This window comes from Manis javanica, chromosome 8, assembly GCF_040802235.1.
Source record: "Manis javanica isolate MJ-LG chromosome 8, MJ_LKY, whole genome shotgun sequence".
In the NCBI taxonomy this organism is placed as follows: domain Eukaryota; kingdom Metazoa; phylum Chordata; class Mammalia; order Pholidota; family Manidae; genus Manis; species Manis javanica.
The window spans coordinates 74,903,537-74,922,917 of record NC_133163.1 but is presented as its reverse complement, the minus strand read 5'-3'; positions in this window follow the sequence as shown (position 1 = coordinate 74,922,917).

Genomic DNA, 19,381 nt, shown 5'->3' with positions numbered 1-19,381 from the left:
TGATGGGTCAAGCACTAGAATTATGTCTGCATCCAACAGTCTGCAGGTTTGTAATCCTCCTCCATCTCTGACTCTCCCCAGAGCACTGGGCAGAGCTCTTCATGCCTATGGGTGTGGAAGCAGTAGGCTAGCAATAGGTCAATTACATCATTAAGTAGTTTAGGTTCAGGTGAGGATCTTGGCCATAGGAGTTTCAATTTTCCCCACATATAGGCATTAAAGAAAAAGCAGCAGAGATGAAAGGATGCTAATTTGACAAAACAGAAATCTCAACAACTGAAAGGCCAAGAAAGAATGAAAATACAGCTTTGAAAGTCAAGAGAAAACAGCTGTCAACTTTTCAGTCTATATCCAGGGAAACATTCATTCAAGAGTAAATGTGAAACAAAGATACCTTCATACAAAGACTGAGTTTATCACTTTAAAATCCTTGCTGAAAGATCTTCTAAAGTATGTAGTTCAGGAAGGAAATTGACCCTAGGAGTAAGGAAAGAGATGCAAGAAGTAATGGTAAGTACAGATGGGGCAAAAAAAATAATAAGTAATGAGAAGTAAGCAATTTTGTCAGTATGTGGGAAAATCTAAGCAAATATTACTATAAAAAAGCAATAATTAGTGTGAATAATTTGGTAGGTATTGTTTAAAACAAAATGACAAGAAAGATGGAAGGGGGTTGATAATATCATGGAAGAAAGAACATTTGTGTTGCATATTAAAACCAATATAAGATTGTATAGCAGCAATACTTCAATAAAAAATAAAAATAAGAAAAGAACATTTGCTCAGTGAAATAAGCCAAGCGGAGAAAAACAATCACCAAATGATTTCACTCATCTGTGGAGTATAAAACAAAAGAAAAACTGAAGGAACAAAACAGCAGCAGAATCACAGAACCCCAGAAGAGACCAAACAGTTACCAAAGGGAAAGAGACTGGGGAGAATGGGAGGGTAGGGAGGGATAAGGGTGGGGAAGAAGAAAGGGGGTATTATGATTAGTATGTATAATGTGGGGGGTAGGGGAAAGGGGAGGGCTTTGCAACACAGAGAAGACAAGTAGTGATTCTACATCTTACTATGCTGATGGACAGTGACTGTAATGGGGTTTGTGGGGGGAACTTGGGGTAGGGGAGAGCCTAGTAAACATAAATTTTAAAAAAAGTCAAGAACCTAAAAAAAAACTACTAATGGTTGTGGACCTTCTCAAATGAAATTAAGAAAAAGAAAAACACACACACACACACAAAAAGAACATTTGTGTTATTGTTCTTGTATTATTAGAAGGAAAGATACTGATTAGCTTAGGATTTTGTTAAGCCAAAAATGCATGTTAAAATTTTAAGGTAACTACTAAACAGAAACAAAATGTATGACTTTCAAAATAACAATGGAGAAATGAGGGTGTCTTGCCAATGGGTTTCAGCCCTGGACAAATTCACTATGGAGTCAACGAGACAAAAGAAATGACAGTGGGACATTCTTGGGGTGAAAGGGTTTATACCCAACTTTATTCCCACAGTGGCAGGTCAATCACTAGAACCCCATCCACTCAGACCAAGTCAGCATGCAGCAAGCCAGTCTCTGCCTCTGTGCCTCTCTACCCTCACAGCCTTCTCAGTCTCTGTCCTTGGCACTGCCACCACTACAGTCTCTGCTCCCCTGCGGCCTTGTAGCCATGCCACCATGTCACTCAGAGCACTGGGTGGAGCTCTTTATATAGAGTCAATAACAACATATTGCCCACACATGTGTAGTGAGTCTAGCCAACCAGGACCAGGTGAAAATCCTGGCCACAGGCATCTTCACTTTATCCACAGAGGGTCAGAGATGAATAATTGAGAAAATTGGATCCAATGGAAGACAAGAAAGGGGGAAGACAAAATATAGGAGAATAAAGGAAAAGCATAGTAAATAAAAAGTACAAACTAATTTAATAAAAATAGAACCAAATACATAAATAATCACAATAAATATAACAGATTAAACGTCCTAGTGAAAAAACAGATATCCTCAGGATGGACACAATTACAAATCAGCTGTAAACTACTTAAGGAAACACACCTAATACATAGTATTACTAAAAGTTTGATAAAATAAAGGGATGGGAAAAGACATACCAAAGAAAGCTGGTATTTCTATATTAATATTAGACTAAGTAGACTTCAAGGCAAAGAACAGAAAAGTAGTGTAAAGGATAAAGAGAGTCATTCCATACAATAAAAGAAAGGAAGAAAACATAATCCTGAACCTGTACACATCTACCCACATAGCCTTAAAATATAAAAAGCAAAAAAAGTGACAAAACTACAAAGAGTAACTGATAAATCAGAATCATAATAGGAAAATTTAACACATTTCTGGAAAACTGATATATCAGAAAAAATATTTGTTAGGTTGTAAAAAAAATGAATACAATTAACAGCCTGGTATCATGAATATAGAATTCCTGTATCTAAAAGCTAGAGAACATACACTCCTTTCAAAACAGATAGATCATTTACAAAAATTGATCACTGACAGAATCACAAAGCAAGTCTCAACAGATACTACTAAAACTCATCAAAAAGGGAATCTTGGTGGAAAAAAAGGGAGGGATGCAGATTTCCTCTTCTCCCTCAAGAGCCTAGATATGCTGTCCAAACAGATGATGAGTCAAAAAACTGAGATTTATATCACTTAAAGCTAAGAAACAGAACTAAAAATAAAAATAAAATTGTGAGAAGATATTTTAGAGAAAAGGGGGTTACTGTAAGTGAGAAAAACTATGCACCTTTCATAGAATGAAATAAACACATGTTGCTTAGATTTTTAAAAGTAGTATAAACATATTATTGAAGAGTCATAGATGTAACCAGCATAATTTTTTTTCTAAAGTCTTTTATTACAATTTGACATTGCTTTTTTGTTTTTGTTATCATTAATCTACAATTACATGCTGAACATTATGTTTACTAGGCTCCCCCCTTCACCAAGTCCCCCCCCCAACAATCCCCATTACAGTCACTGTCCATCAGCATAGTAAGATGTTGTAGAATCACTACTTGTCTTCTCTGTGTTGTGCAGCCCTCCCCATGCACCCCACCACATTATACATGCTAATCATAATGCCCCCTTTCTTTTTCCCCACCTTTATCCCTCCCTTCCCACCCATCCTCCCCAGTCCCTTTCCCATTGGTAACTGTTAGTCTCTTCTGGGGTTCTGTGATTCTGCTGCTGTTTTGTTCCTTCAGTTTTTCTTTGTTCTTATACTACACAGATGAGTGAAATCATTTGGTACTTGTCTTTCTCTGCCTGGCTTATTTCACTTAGCATAATACCCTCTAGCTCTATCCATGTTGTTGCAAATGGTAGGATTTGTTTTCTTCTTATGGCTGAGTAATATTCCATTGTGTATATGTACCACATCTTCTTTATCCATTCATCTACTAATGGACACAGGTTGCTTCCATTTTTTGGCTATTGTAAATAGTGCTGCGATAAACATAGGGGTGCATCTGCCTTTTTCAAACTGGGCTGCTGCATTCTTAGGGTAAATTCCTAGAAGTGGAATTCCTGGGTCAAATGGTATTTCTATTTTGAGCTTTTTGAGGAACCTCCATACTGCTTTCCACAATGGTTGAACTAATTTACATTCCCACCAGCAGTGTAGGAGGTTCCCCTTTCTCCACAACCTTGCCAGCATTTGTTGTTGTTTGTCTTTTGGATGGTGGCAGTCCTTACTGGTGTGAGGTGATATCTCATTGTGGTTTTAATTTGCAATGTAACCAGAATAATTTAAAATAAAAATGGCCAATTTATTTAACAATAATTAAATAATTTGGTATAATAATAAATATTATTTAATGATATTAGTAATGACAGATGATCCACAAGTTAGATCATCAGAAACACTGAGACAAATCAGAAGGGAAAGGAAGGAAACTAATGGATATTGAGTACTTATCACATATGAGGAAAACGGGGCTCAAAAAAGAAGGGTTACCAGCTGGCAGACTGCAGAACTGGTCTATATACCCAGGTTTATGTGACTTTGAGGTTAAAGACTTTTTCAGTATACCACAGAGCTAATGAACCAAGAGTCACCAGCCCTCAGAGCAGTGGACACTGCCACATTTTTATTGAGAAAGATTCAGTATCTAAATTAGATTACAAAGTTTACTTACAATAATTTGATATATGTACTTCTTTGTACATTTTATTAACTTTTTAATTGGTTTGTAACACTATCTGATGCCAGATAGAGCAAATACTAATCCCAGTTCAGAAATTCTTGTACAGCAAATTTAACTTTCTCGACATTTTTAAAACTTGGTTTAATTTCCCTAGATGCCCCATTAACCTGATAGCAGAAATTAAATCTCACTCAATTCTGGGTTCTCCCATAAGTGCACTTTTCTTCAGTGTTGTAGCTAAGTTTTCAGGAAGATGGGAGGAGGCAAGGAAGTGTCCATTCCTTTGCCCATCTGTCCTCTGCATCCTCACGTCCTGGCGCATCACTCCTTACTGTCATCAGTGAGAACCTTGCAGGTTAGGCAGCTCTCCCTGCTACCTATGCACGCCTTTCAGATGCTCTAGACCTATGGCTCTATTTCTGCACTGCTCTGAGTTGGGGAAGGGCAGAGTACAATGCCCCCACCCCGAGACCCACTAGCTCTGAGCTCTCCTTTCTTCCTGCAGGTGTCCTCTTTCCCCTGTTATACAGAATCCTCAAGAAATAAGAAGCCTTGCCACTAACTCACCAGGTTTTTTCTAGGCCCTGAGTCCTAAACTTGAAAAGTTTTTACTCTGCCTTCTGCAATAACAGTTCTTTCCTAGTACCCTTACTCAGTGGGAGGAATAAGATACCTAGAAAGGGTAAGAAATACTCATAAAAACAATGGTTAACATTTCAAAACTATGAAACCATTTTATGGTTACTGGGCCAGATTCTGGAAATACAAAGAAAAAAAACATTCAATTCCTGATGTCAGGACTTGTCCAGTGTAACACAGGTAGTAGGGGGATACAGAGGAAAAACCCAACAGCTGTAATACTGCATTTAACACAATATCAGAATTTATATTTATAGATGAGAAGAATGTGGCTGGGTGGAGGAAGAGGGTAACTTACACAGAACAGTTTTCCCATTGAAAATTCGATCTGATTTTTGCAAAGACTTGAAAAGCATTTCAAGTAGAAAGAACAGCATATGCAAAGGCAAGGAGGCCAGAGAGAACATGATACTTTCAAGGGGAGCTGGCAGTTTGGTTGAAGAATATGATAGGGAAGAAGAATGTTAGGTAGAAGACACCAGAACAGTAGGTAGAACCAAATCAAAAGGAAGCTTACATTTTTTTTTTGCTACCCCCACCGATTGTTGAAACTAACCCATTTCTGACATTTGATTGTGAAATGCTACCCCAACCACTCTGCCATCTGGCCTCAGAAACCTCAGGATTGCCTTAACTCCTCCCTTATCCTCACACTTAAGTTAGTCACCAGATCCCCCTTATTCTACTCTTCACAGTGTGTCTTGAATTTATCCCCTGCTCCATTTTCTCCTATTTGCATTTCAATTGCTACTGTCTTAATCCAGAACATCGTTACCTCTTGCCTACACTAAAGCAATAGGCACCTGGGGTTTCCAGGTGCCCAGATAGGGACACCTGCTAAAAAGAAGAATGTTTCTCCCTGTTCACGTCCTCAAAAACCTTTGCTGTCTCCCTGTTAAATACAGAACAAAATACAAACTCCTTAGCCCAGGTTTTAAGATCCTCCCCGTTATGCACTGAATTGTATCCCTCAGATTCCTATGTTGAAGTCCTAACCCCCAGGTTCTCAGAATTGACTGTCTTTAGAGTCTTTAACAAGTGGATTAGCGTGGTCATTAGGGTGGCCCTAATCCAGTGGGACACGATCATATAAGAAGAGGAGATTTTGGACACAGACACACATGGATGACCACGTGAGGACATGGGGAGAAGGCGGCCTCCGCAAGTCCAGGAGAGGCCTCAGGGGAACCAAGCCTGCCAACATCCTGATATCCGACTTCCAGTCCCCAGAACTGCAAGAAAATGTGTTTCTGTTGCTTAAGCACCCCAGTGTCTGTTATGGCAGCCCTAGCAAACTAATAACTTAATTACAAACTAAAACACTCCCCAGTTAGCCCCCAACCTGCACGCTCTAACTAATCCTCACCTGCTGGTATGCCCTCAGCCCTAGCCTCACTGGTTCTAACATGACTTATGCTCTCTGATAGTCTGTCTTTGCTCTGATAATTCCTTTGTGCGATTTTCTTTCCCTTTATGCTTGCCTGTGCACCCAGCTCACACCCCACACCTCTAAAACAATTTAATAGGACATCCTCGATGAATGCATTTCTCCTTGCCCAGTATTTGAACTACCTACCCCAAATCTATTCTCTCCTTCACCTCTCCTCAATTTTGTTGGATGGGGGCCTAGATAAAAAGCTGATTTCTTAGTCTCTCTCTCTCAACAGGAGGGCATGTGTTACAGTCTGGTCACTGAGATGTTACTGGAAGTTCTTGGGTGGGATTCAAGGAGAAATCGCCTAAAATGGGTGCCATAACAAAATAACAGAAATACGCAGTTCTGGAGGTGAGAAATATGAGGACAAGGTGTTGGCAGGACTGGTTTCTCCGGAGGCCTTTCTCTCCTTCACTTGCAGCAGGCCCCATCCCACCATGTCCTCACATGGCCTTCTTTCAGTTCACACACATCTCTGGTATCTCTAGTCTCTACCTCTTCTTGGAAGGACACTAGTCATATTGGGTTAGGGACCAATGGAACAGCTTCATTTTAACTTAACCCTATTTAAATAACTTATCTGCAAATATGTTTTGTTTTGTTTTTTAATTTATTTTTTCTAATTTTGTTATCATTAATCTACAATTACATGAAGAGCATTATGTTTACTAGGCTCTCCCCTACCCCAAGGCCCCCCCACAAACCCCATTACAGTCACTGTCCATCAGCATAGTAAGATGTTGTAGAATCACTACTTGTCTTCTCTGTGCTGCACAGCCCTCCCCTTTCCCCCACCCTCCACATTATGCATGCTAATCATAATACCCCCTTTCTTCTTCCCCACCCTTATCCCTCCCTACCCTCCCATTCTCCCCAGTCTCTTTCCCTTTTGTAACTGTTAGTCCATTCTTGGGTTCTGTGATTCTGCTGCTGTTTTGTTCCTTCAGTTTTCGTTTTGTTCTTACACTCCACAGATGAGTGAAATCATTTGGTATTTGTCTTTCTCTGCTTGGCTTATTTCACTGAGCATAATAGCCTCTAGCTCCATCCGTGTTGTTGCAAATAGTAGGATTTGTTTTCTTATGGCTGAGTAATATTCCATTGTGTATATGTGCCACATCTTCTTTACCCAGTCATCTACTGATGGACATTTAGGTTGCTTCCATTTCTTGGCTATTGTAAATAGTGCAGCGATAAACATAGGGGTGTACCTGTCTTTTCCAAACTGGAGTGCTGCATCCTTAGGGTAAATTCCTAAAAGTGGAATTCCTAAGTCAAATGGTAAGTCTATTTTTGAGCATTTTAAGGAAACTCCATATTGCTTTCCACAATAGTTGAACTAATTTACATTCCCACCAGCAGTGTAGGAGGGTTCCCCTTTCTCCACAACCTTGCCAACATTTGTTGTTGTTTGTCTTTTGGATGGTAGCCATCCTTACTGGTGTGAGGTGATATCTCATTGTGGTTTTAATTTGCATTTCTCTGATAACTAGCGATGTGGAGCATCTTTTCATGTGTCTGTTGGCCATCTGAATTTCTTCTTTGGAGAACTGTCTGTGCAGTTCCTCTGCCCATTTTTAAATTGGATTATTTGCTTTTTCTTTGTTGAGGTATGTGAGCTCTTTATATATTTTGGATGTCAAGCCTTTATCGGATCTGTCATTTATGAATATATTCTCCCATACTGTAGGGTACCTTTTTGTTCTATTGATGGTGTCCTTTGCTGTACAGAAGCTTTTCAGCTTGATATAGTTCCACTTGTTCATTTTTGCTTTGTTTTCCTTGCCCGGGGAGATATGTTAGTGAAGAAGTCACTAATGTTTATGTCCAAGAGATTTTTGCCTATGTATTTTTTCTAAGAGTTTTATGGTTTCATGACTTACATTCAGGTCTTTGATCCATTTTGAATTTACTTTTGTGTATGGGGTTAGATAGTGATCCAGTTTCATTCTCTTACATGTAGCTGTCCAGTTCTGCCAGCACCATCTGTTGAAGAGACTGTCATTTTCCCATTGTATGTCCATGGCTCCTTTATCGAATATTAATTGACAATATATGTTTGGGTTAATGTCTGGAGTCCCTAATCTGTTCCACTGGTCTGTGGCTCTGTCCTTGTGCCAGTACCAAATTGTCTTGATTACTGTGGTTTTGTAGTAGAGATTGAAGTTGGGGAGTGAGATCCCCCTGACTTTATTATTCTTTCTCAGGATTGCTTTGGCTATTCAGGGTCCTTGGTGTTGCCATATGAATTTTTGAACTATTTGTTCCAGTTCGTTGAAGAATGTTGCTGGTAATTTGATAGGGATTGCATCAAATCTGTATATTGCTTTGGGGAGGGTGGCCATTTTGATTATATTAATTTTTCCTAGCCAAGAGCATGGGATGAGTTTCCATTTGTTAGTGTCCCCTTTAATTTCTCTTAAGAGTGTCTTGTAGTTTTCAGGGTATAGGTCTTTCACTTCTTTGGTTAGGTTTATTCCTAGGTATTTTATTCTTTTTGATGCAATTGTGAATGGAATTGTTTTCCTAATTTCTCTTTCTATTCATTCATTGTTAGTGTATAGGAAAGCCACAGATTTCTGTGTGTTAATTTTGTATCCTACAACTTTGCTGTATTCCAATTATCAGTTCTAGTAGTTTTGGAGTGGAGTCTTTAGGGTTTTTTATGTACAATATCATGTCATCTGCAAATAGTGACAGTTTAACTTCTTCTTTATCAATCTGGATTACTTGTATTTCTTTGTTTTGTCTAATTGCCATGGCTAGGACCTCCAGTACTATGTTAAATAACAGTGGGGAGAGTGGGTATCCCTGTCTTTTCCCGATCTCCCGAGGAAAAGCTTTCAGCTTCTCGCTGTTCAGTATGATGTTGGCTGTGGGTTTATCATATATGGCCTTTATTGTGTTGAGGTACTTGCCCTCTATACCCATTTTGCTGAGAGTTTTTATCATGAATGGATGTTGAATATTGTCAAATGCTTTTTCAGCATCTATGGAGATGATCATGTGGTTTTTGACTTTCTTTTTGTTGATGTGGTGGATGATGTTGATGGATTTTTGAATGTTGTACCATCCTTGCATCCCTGGGATGAATCCCACTTGGTTGTGGTGTATGATCCTTTTGATATATTTTTGAATTTGGTTTGCTAGTATTTTATTGAGTATTTTTGCATCTACATTCATCAGGGATATTGGTCTGTAATTTTCTTTTTTGGTGGGGTCTTTGCCTGGTTTTGGTATTAGGGTGATGTTGGCTTCATCGAATGGGTTTGGGAGTATTCCCTCCTATTCTATTTTTTGGAAAACTTTAAGGAGAATGGGTATTACATCCTCTCTGTATGTCTGATAAAATTCCGAGGTAAATCCATCTGGCCCGGGGTTTTTTTTCTTGGGTAGTTTTTTGATTACCACTTCAATTTCTTTGCTGGTAATTGGTTTGTTTAGATTTTGTGTTTCTTCCTTGGTCAGTCTTGGAAGGTTGTATTTTTCTAGGAAGTTGTCCATTTCTTCTAGGTTTTCCAGCTTCTTAGCATATAGGTTTTCATAGTAGTCTCTAAAAATTCTTTGCATTTCTGTTGGTTCTGTCGTGATGTTTCCTTTCTTGTTTCTGATTCTGTTGATGTGTGTTGACTCTCTTTTTCTCTTAATAAGTCTGGCTAGAGGCTTATCTATTTTGTTTATTTTCTCAAAGAACCAGCTCTTGGTTTCATTGATTTTTTTCTTCTGTTTTATTCTTCTCAATTTTGTTTATTTCTTCTCTGATCTTTATTATGTCCCTCCTTCTGCTGACTTGACGCCTCATTTGTTCTTCTTTTTCCAGTTTCAATAATTGTGACATTATTCATTTGGGTTTGTTCTTCCTTCTTTAAATATGCCTGGATTGCTATATACTTTCCTCTTAAGTCTGCTTTCGCTGCATCCCACAGAAGTTGGGGCTTTGTGTTGTTGTTGTCATTTATTTCCATATATTGCTGGATCTCCATTTTAATTTGGTCATTGATCCATTGATTATTTAGGAGCATGTTGTAAGCCTCCATGTGTTTGTGAGCCTTTTTGCTTTCTTTGTACAATTTATTTCTAGTTTTATGCCTTTGTGGTCTGAAAAGTTGGTTGGTAGGATTTCAATCTTTTTGAATTTACTGAGGCTCTTTTTGTGGCCTAGTATGTGGTCTATTCTGGAGAATGTTCCATGTGCACTTGAGAAGAATGTGTATCCTGTTGCTTTTGGGTGTACAGTTCTATAGATGTCTATTACATCCATCTGTTCTAGTGTGTTGTTCAATGCTCTGTGTCCTTACTTATTTTCTGTCTGGTGGATCTGTTCTTTGGGGTGAATGGTGTGTTGAAGTCTCCTAAAATGAATGCATTGCATTCTATTTCGTCCTTTAGTTCTGTTAGTATTTCTTTCACATATGCTGGTTCTCCTGTGTTGGGTGCATATATGTTTATAATGGTTATATCCTCTTGCTGGACTGACCCCTTTATCATTATGTAATGTCCTTCTTTATCTCTTGTTACTTTCTTTGTTTTGAAGTCTATTTTGTCTGATACTAGTACTGCAACACCTGCTTTTTTCTCCCTATTGTTTGCATGAAATATCTTTCTCCATCCCTTGACTTTTAGTCTGTGCATGTCTTTGGGTTTGAGATGTGTCTCTTGTAAGCAGCATATAGATGCGTCTTGTTTTTTTATCCATGCAGTGACTGTATGTCTTTTGATTGGTGCATTCAGTCCATTTACATTTAGGGTGATTATCGATAGGTATGTAGTTATTGCCATTTAAGGCTTTAGATTCGTGGTTACCAAAGGTTCCAGTTTACTTTCCTTACTATCTAAGAGTCTAACTTAACTCACTTAATATGCTATTACAAACACAATCTAAAGGTTCTTTCCTATTTCTCCTCCTTTTTCTTCCTCCTTCATTCTTTATATATTAGGTATCATATTCTGTATTTTTTGTCTATCCCTTGATTGACTTTGGGATAGTCAATTTAATTTTGCATTTGCCTTGCAATCAGCTGCTCCACCCTCCCTACCATGGTCTTACTACCTCTGGTGACAGCTATCCAACCCTAGGAACACTTCCATCTATAGCAGTCCCTCCAAAATAGACTGGAAAGATGATTTGTGGGAGGTAAACTCTCTCAGTTTTTGCTTATCTAGAAATTGTTTAATCCCTCCTTCAAATTTAAATGATAATCTCACCGGACAAAGTAATCTTGGTTCCAGGCCCTTCTGCTTCATGGCATTAAATACATCATGCCACTCCCTTCTGGCCTGTAAGGTTTCTGCTGAAAAGCCTGATGGGCTTTCCTTTGTATGTGATCTTATTTCTGCCTCTGGCTGCTTTTAACAGTCTGTCCTTATCCTTGATCTTTCCCATTTTAATTACTATTTGTCTTGGTGATGTCTTCCTTGGGTCCCTTGTGTTGGGAGATCTGTGGATCTCCACCGCCTGAGAGACTATGTCCTTCCCCAGATTGGGGAAGTTTTCAGCAACTACCTCCTCAAAGACACTTTCTATCCCTTTCTCTCTCTCTTCTTCTGGTATCCCTATAATGCGAATATTGTTCTGCTTGGATTGGTCACACAGTTCTCTCAATATTCTTTCATTTTTAGAGATCCTTTTTTCTCTCTGTGCCTCAGCTTCTTTGTATTCCTCTTCTCTAGTTTCTATTTCATTTATTGTCTCCTCCACCATATCCAACCTGCTTTTAATACCCTCCATCATGTTCAATGATTGGATCCTTGACCTGAATTCATTCCTGAGTTCTTGGATGTCTTTCTGTACCTCCATTAGAATGTTGATGATTTTTATTTTGAACTCCCTTTCAGGAAGAGTCATGAGGTCCATATCATTTAAATCTTTCTCAGGAGTTGTATTAACATTTTTACTCTGGACAAGATTCCTTTGGCGTTTCATGTTTGTATGTGGCACCCTCTAGTGTCCAGAAGCTCTATTCTGGAGCTGCTGAGCCCCTGAAGCAATGTTGTCGGGGGTCGCAGGGGAGGGGTACCGGCGCCTGGGGGAAGGAAAGAGCTTTTCCCCGCCTCCTGGCTGCTGTGCCTGTCTCCACTGCCTGAGCCATTGGGCTAGTCACACAGGTATGTTTTTGTCCCAGAGCAGCCAGCTATGGATCCCTGCTTTCCACAAGCAGCCAGAATCCCAGTCTCCCCAGGAACTCTGTGTGTATTAACTTTCCAACCCAGTAGTCATGGGAGTCTCATGAAAGCCCCATGAAATACAGGTTTGTGCTCCCAGAGCAGATCTCCAGAGCTAGGTATTCAGCAGTCCCAAGCCTTCCACTCTCTCCCTGCTCCATTTGTCTTCCTCCTGCAGGTGATATGCGGGGTGGGGGAGGGGCTCAGGTCCCGCAGAGCCACAGCTCTGGTATGTTACACCGTTCCCTGAGGTCTGCTCTTTTCTCCAGGTGTGTGCAGTCTGACGCGTCCTCTTTCCTGTTGCTCTCTCAGGATTAGTTGTGCCAATTAAATTTTCTAATTGTATCCAGTTTTGGGAGGAAGCCTCTGTCTCTCCTCTCATGCCACCATCTTTACTCCTCTCCCAGAAGCTTACATTTTACTCTGAAGGGTATTTGGAGGCATCAAATGATTTCAGGCTGGAAAATATTATAAGCTTCCTTGTGTTTTTAAAAGATCCCTCTGGCAGAATGTAGAGAATCAAAGAGAGAAGGAAATTGATATCCAGATACAAGAGTCCAAGCTAAGGCAATGGCAGATGGCATAGAAAAAAAGAGGAAATTGATTCACAAGATATTTTGAGACAACATTGCAGAAGTTGGGGTAAGAGGGAAAAGGAGAGAATAAAGTCTAGGATAACTCCCCAGATTCTGGTGTGGGTGACCAAGGAAATGGTGACACCATTCACATAAACAGGAATACATGAGAAGGGCAAGTGTGGGCAGACGTGGATGTGGAGAGAGGGGAATATGACACACTCATATTTTTTCATTTATTAATCATTCTATTTATTTAAATTCACTTGGTTCAATTGTTTTTAATACATAAAAAGACATGGTAAGAAATCATTCTGTCAACCCTGTTCCTCTCTGCCCCAAACTGCCACCTACAATGAGTACCACTCTTGTTGATCTCTTTTGTATTCTTCTGATCACTTTTAACACAATGGCTTTAAGGCGTCATATAGAGATCTTCAGTAAATCGTTGGATAATGGTTCTAGAGTTCAAGAAACATACCTGGGCTCATGAAAAAATCAACTCAATAGGAAAAAATCAAATTAGAGAGAGATAGGGCGGAGCCAGGATGGCGGCGTGAGTAGAGCAGTGGAAATCTCCTCCCAAAAACACATAGAGCTATGAAAATATAACAAAGAAAAATCTTCCTAAAATAGAGACCACAGGACACAGGACAACATCCAGACCACATCCACACCTGCAAGGAACCAGCGCCTTGCGAAGGGGGTAAGATACAAGCCCCGGCCCGGCGGGACCCGAGCGCCCCTACCCCCGGCTCCCGGCGGGTGGAGAGAAACCGGAGCGGTTTTTTTTTTTTTTGGCGAGCGCTTTTTGGAAGCCTTAGAGGGACGGGCCCCCGTTGCTGGGGAGGCAGGGTGGCGGGACCGGTGAGCAGGTGCCTGGGAACGGCGCCGGAGGACAAAGAATATCCCGCGTTTCTCCCTGCGGGACCGGCGGGCAGGTGCCTGAGACCGGTGCCTGAGGACGGAGGAGGTCGCGCGTTTTTCCCCTTTTTTTTTTTTTTCTCTTTTTGGTGAGCGCTTTTTGGAAGCCTTGAAGGGATGGGGACCCCAGTGCTAGGGAGGCAGGGTGGCGGGACTGGTGAGCGGGTGCCTGGGACCGGCGCCTGAGGACAAAGAATATCCCACGTTTTTCCCTGCGGGACCGGTGGGCGGGTGCCTGAGACCGGCACTTGAGGACAGAGGAAATCGCGTGTTTTTCCCCTTTTTTTTTTCTCTTTTCTTCGAGTGCTTTTTGGAAGCCTAAAAGGGACAGGGACCCCAGTGCTAGGGAGGCAGGGCGGCGGGACTGGTGAGCAGGTGCCTGGGACCGGCACCTGAGGACAAAGAATATCCCGCGTTTTTCCCTGTGGGACCGGTGGGTGGGTGCCTGAGACCGGCACCTGAGGACGGAAGAAATCGCGCGTTTTTCCCCTTTTTTTCTCTCTTTTTGGCGAGTGCTTTTTGGAAGCCTTGAAGGGACAGGGACCCCGGTGCTAGGGAGGCAGGGCGGCAGGACTGGTGAGCGGGTGCCTGGGACCAGTGCCTGAGGACAAAGAATATCGAGCGTTCCTTCCCTGCGGGACCGGTGGGTGGGTGCTTTTTGGAAGCCTTGAAAGGACAGGGACCCTGGTGCTAGGGAGACAGGGCAGCAGGACCAGTGAGTGGGTGCCTGGGACCGGCACCTGAGGACAAAAAAAAAAAAAATCGCTTGTTTTTTCCTTTTTTTTTCTTTCTTTCTGTTCCCTCTCTCATTGTTGCTGTTGTTGTTTTGGTTTGGAGAGTGCTTTTTGGAAGTCTTAAAGGGGCAGGACAGGTCACTTAGACCAGAGGCAGGGAATCTGGGGATCTCTGGGCACTCTAACCCCCTGGGCAGCAGGGAGCACAGAGGCCCCTTACGGAGATAAATAGCCTCCTGGCTGCTCCCCCTCCAACGGGGCTCCACCATTTTGGAGGAACAGCCCCAGCCAGGCCAAGCCCACAGCAACAGCGGAGATAAACCCCAAAGCAACTGGGCAGGAAGCAGAAGCCCTGTCTGCGCACAGCTGCCCAGCACAAGCAACTAGAGGTCGCTATTCTCCCAGGAAAAGGCTACAAAACAACAAGAAGGGAAGCTCTTCCAGCGGTCACTTGTACCAGCTCTGCAAACTATCTCTATCACCATGAAAAGGCAAAACTACAGGCAGACAAAGATCACAGAGACAACGCCTGAGAAGGAGACAGACCTAACTAGTCCTCCTGAAAAAGAATTCAAAATAAAAATCATGAACATGCTGACAGAGATGCAGAGAAAAATGCAAGAGCAATGGGATGAGATGCAGAGAAAAATGCAAGAGCAGTGGGATGAGATGCAGAGAAAAATGCAAGAGCAGTGGGATGAAGTCCGGAAGGAGATCACAGATGTCAGGAAAGAGATCACAGAAGTGAAACAATCCCTGGAAGGATTTATAAGCAGAATGGATAAGATGCAAGAGGCCATTGAAGGAATAGAAGCCAGAGAACAGGAACGTATAGAAGCTGACATAGAGAGAGATAAAAGGATCTCCAGGAATGAAACAACACTAAGAGAAATATGTGACCAATACAAAAGGAAAAACATTCGTATTATAGGGATACCAGAAGAGGAAGAAAGAGGAAAAGGGATAGAAAGTGTCTTTGAAGAAATAATTGCTGAAAACTTCCCCAAACTGGGGGAGGAAATAATCGAACAGACCATGGAATTACACAGAACCCCCAACAGAAAGGATCCAAGGAGGACAACACCAAGACACATAATAATTAAAATGGCAAGGATCAAGGACAAGGAAAGAGTTTTAAAGGCAGCTAGAGAGAAAAAGGTCACCTATAAAGGAAAACCAATCAGGCTAACATCAGACTTCTCAACAGAAACCCTACAGGCCAGAAGAGAATGGCATGATATACTTAATGCAATGAAACAGAAGGGCCTTGAACCAAGGATACTGTATCCAGCACGACTATAATTTAAATATGATGGTGGGATCAAACAATTCCCAGACAAGCAAAAGCTGAGGGAATTTGCTTCCCACAAACCACCTCTACAGGGCATCCTACAGGGACTGCTCTAGATGGGAGCACCCCTAAAAAGAGCACAGAACAAAACACACAACATATGAAGAATGGAGGAGGAGGAATAAGAAGGGAGAGAAGAAAAGAATCTCCAGACAGTGTATATAACAGCTCAATAAGCGAGCTAAGTTAGGCAGTAAGATACTAAAGAAGCTAACCTTGAACCTTTGGTAACCACGAATCTAAAGCCTGAAATGGCAATAAGTACATATCTCTCAATAGTCACCCTAAATGTAAATGGACTTAATGCACCAATCAAAAGACATAGAGTAATAGAATGGATAAAAAAGCAAGACCCATCTATATGCTGCTTACAAGAAACTCACCTTAAACCCAAAGATAAGCATAGACTAAAAGTCAAGGGATGGAAAAACATATTTCAGGCAAACAACAGTGAGAAGAAAGCAGGGGTTGCAGTACTAATATCAGACAAAATAGACTTCAAAACAAAGAAAGTAACAAGAGATAAAGAAGGCCACTACATAATGATAAAGGGCTCAGTCCAACAAGAGGATATAACCATTCTAAATATATATGCACCCAATACAGGAGCACCAGCATATGTGAAGCAAATACTAACAGAACTAAAGAGGGAAATAGACTGCAATGCATTCATTGTAGGAGACTTCAACACACCACTCACCCCAAAGGATAGATCCACCGGGCAGAAAATAAGTAAAGACACACAGGCACTGAACAACACACTAGAACAGATGGACCTAATAGACATCTATAGAACTCTACATCCAAAAGCAACAGGATATACATTCTTCTCAAGTACACATGGAACATTCTCCAGAATAGACCACATACTAGCTCACAAAAAGAGCCTCAGTAAATTCCAAAATATTGAAATTCTACCAACCAATTTTTCAGACCACAAAGGTACAAAAGTAGAAATAAATTCTACAAAGAAAACAAAAAGGCTCACAAACACGTGGAGGCTTAACAACATGCTACTAAATAATCAATGGATCAATGAACAAATCAAAATAGAGATCAAGGAATATATAGAAAGAAATGACAACAACAACACTAAGCCCCAACTTCTGTGGGATGCAGCGAAAGCAGTCTTAAGAGGAAAGTATATAGCAATCCAGGCACACTTGAAGAAGGAAGAACAATCCCAAATGAATAGTCTAACATCACAATTATTAAAACTGGAAAAAGAAGAACAAATGAGGCCTAAAGTCAGCAGAAGGAGGGACATAATAAAGATCAGAGAAGAAATAAACAAAATTGAGAAGAATAAAACAATAGCAAAAATCAACGAAACCAAGAGCTGGTTCTTTGAGAAAATAAACAAAATAGATAAGCCTCTAGCCCAACTTATTAAGAGAAAAAGAGAGTCAACACAAATCAACATAATCAGAAATGAGAATGGAAAAATCACGACAGACTCCACAGAAATACAAAGAATTATTAAAGACTACTATGAAAACCTATATGCCAACAAGCTGGAAAACCTAGAAGAAATGGACAACTTCCTAGAAAAATACAACCTCCCAAGACTGACCAAGGAAGAAACACAAAAGTTAAACAAACCAATTACAAGCAAAGAAATTGAAACAGTAATCAAAAAACTACCCAAGAACAAAACCCTGGGGCCGGACGGATTTACCTCGGAATTTTATCAGACACACAGAGAAGACATAATACCCATTCTCCTTAAAGTGTTCCACAAAATAGAAGAAGAGGGAATACTCCCAAACTCATTCTATGAAGCCAACATCACCCTAATACCAAAACCAGGAAAAGACCCCACCAAAAAAGAAAATTACAGACCAATATCCCTGATGAATGTAGATGCAAAAATACTCAATAAAATATTAGCAAACAGAATTCAACAGTATATCAAAAGGATCATACACCATGACCAAGTGGGGTTCATCCCAGGGATGCAAGGATGGTACAACATTCGAAAATCCATCAACATCATCCACCACATCAACAAAAAGAAAGACAAAAACCACATGATCATCTCCATAGATGCTGAAAAAGCATTTGACAAAATTCAACATCCATTCATGATAAAAACTCTCAGCAAAATGGGAATAGAGGGCAAGTACCTCAACATAATAAAGGCCATATATGATAAACCCACAGCCAGCATTATACTGAACAGCGAGAAGCTGAAAGCATTTCCACTGAGATCGGGAACCAGACAGGGATGCCCACTCTCCCCACTGTTATTTAACATAGTACTGGAGGTCCTAGCCACGGCAATCAGACAAAACAAAGAAATACAAGGAATCCAGATTGGTAAAGAAGAAGTTAAACTGTCACTATTTGCAGATGATATGATACTGTACATAAAAAACCCTAAAGACTCCACTCCAAAACTACTAGAACTGATATCGGAATACAGCAAAGTTGCAGGATACAAAATTAACACACAAAAATCTGTAGCTTTCCTATACACTAACAACGAATCAATAGAAAGAGAAATCAGGAAAACAATTCCATTCACCATTGCATCAAAAAGAATAAAATACCTAGGAATAAACCTAACCAAAGAAGTGAAAGACTTATACTCTGAAAACTACAAGTCACTCTTAAGAGAAATTAAAGGGGACACTAACAAATGGAAACTCATCCCCTGCTCATGGCTAGGAAGAATTAATATCATGAAAATGGCCATCCTGCCCAAAGCAATATACAGATTTGATGCAATCCCTCTCAAATTACCAGCAACATTCTTCAATGAATTGGAACAAATAATTCAAAAATTCATATGGAAACACCAAAGACCCCGAATAGCCAAAGCAATCCTGAAAAAGAAGAATAAAGTAGGGGGGATCTCACTCCCCAACTTCAAGCTCTACTACAAAGCCATAGTAATCAAGACAATTTGGTACTGGCACAAGAACAGAGCCACAGACCAGTGGAACAGATTAGAGACCCCAGAAATTAACCCAAACATATATGGTCAATTAATATTTGATAAAGGAGCCATGGACATACAATGGCAAAATGACAGTCTCTTCAACAGATGGTGCTGGCAAAACTGGACAGCTACATGTAGGAGAATGAAACTGGACCATTGTCTAACCCCATATACAAAGGTAAACTCAAAATGGATCAAAGACCTGAAAGTAAGTCATGAAACCATTAAACTCTTGGAAAAAAAACATAGGCAAAAATGTCTTAGACATAAACATGAGTGATCTCTTCTTGAACATATCTCCCCGGGCAAGGAAAACAACAGCAAAAATGAGCAAGTGGGACTACATTAAGTTGAAAAGCTTCTGTACAGCGAAAGACACCATCAATAGAACAAAAAGGAACCCTACAGTATGGGAGAATATATTTGAAAATGACAGATCCGATAAAGG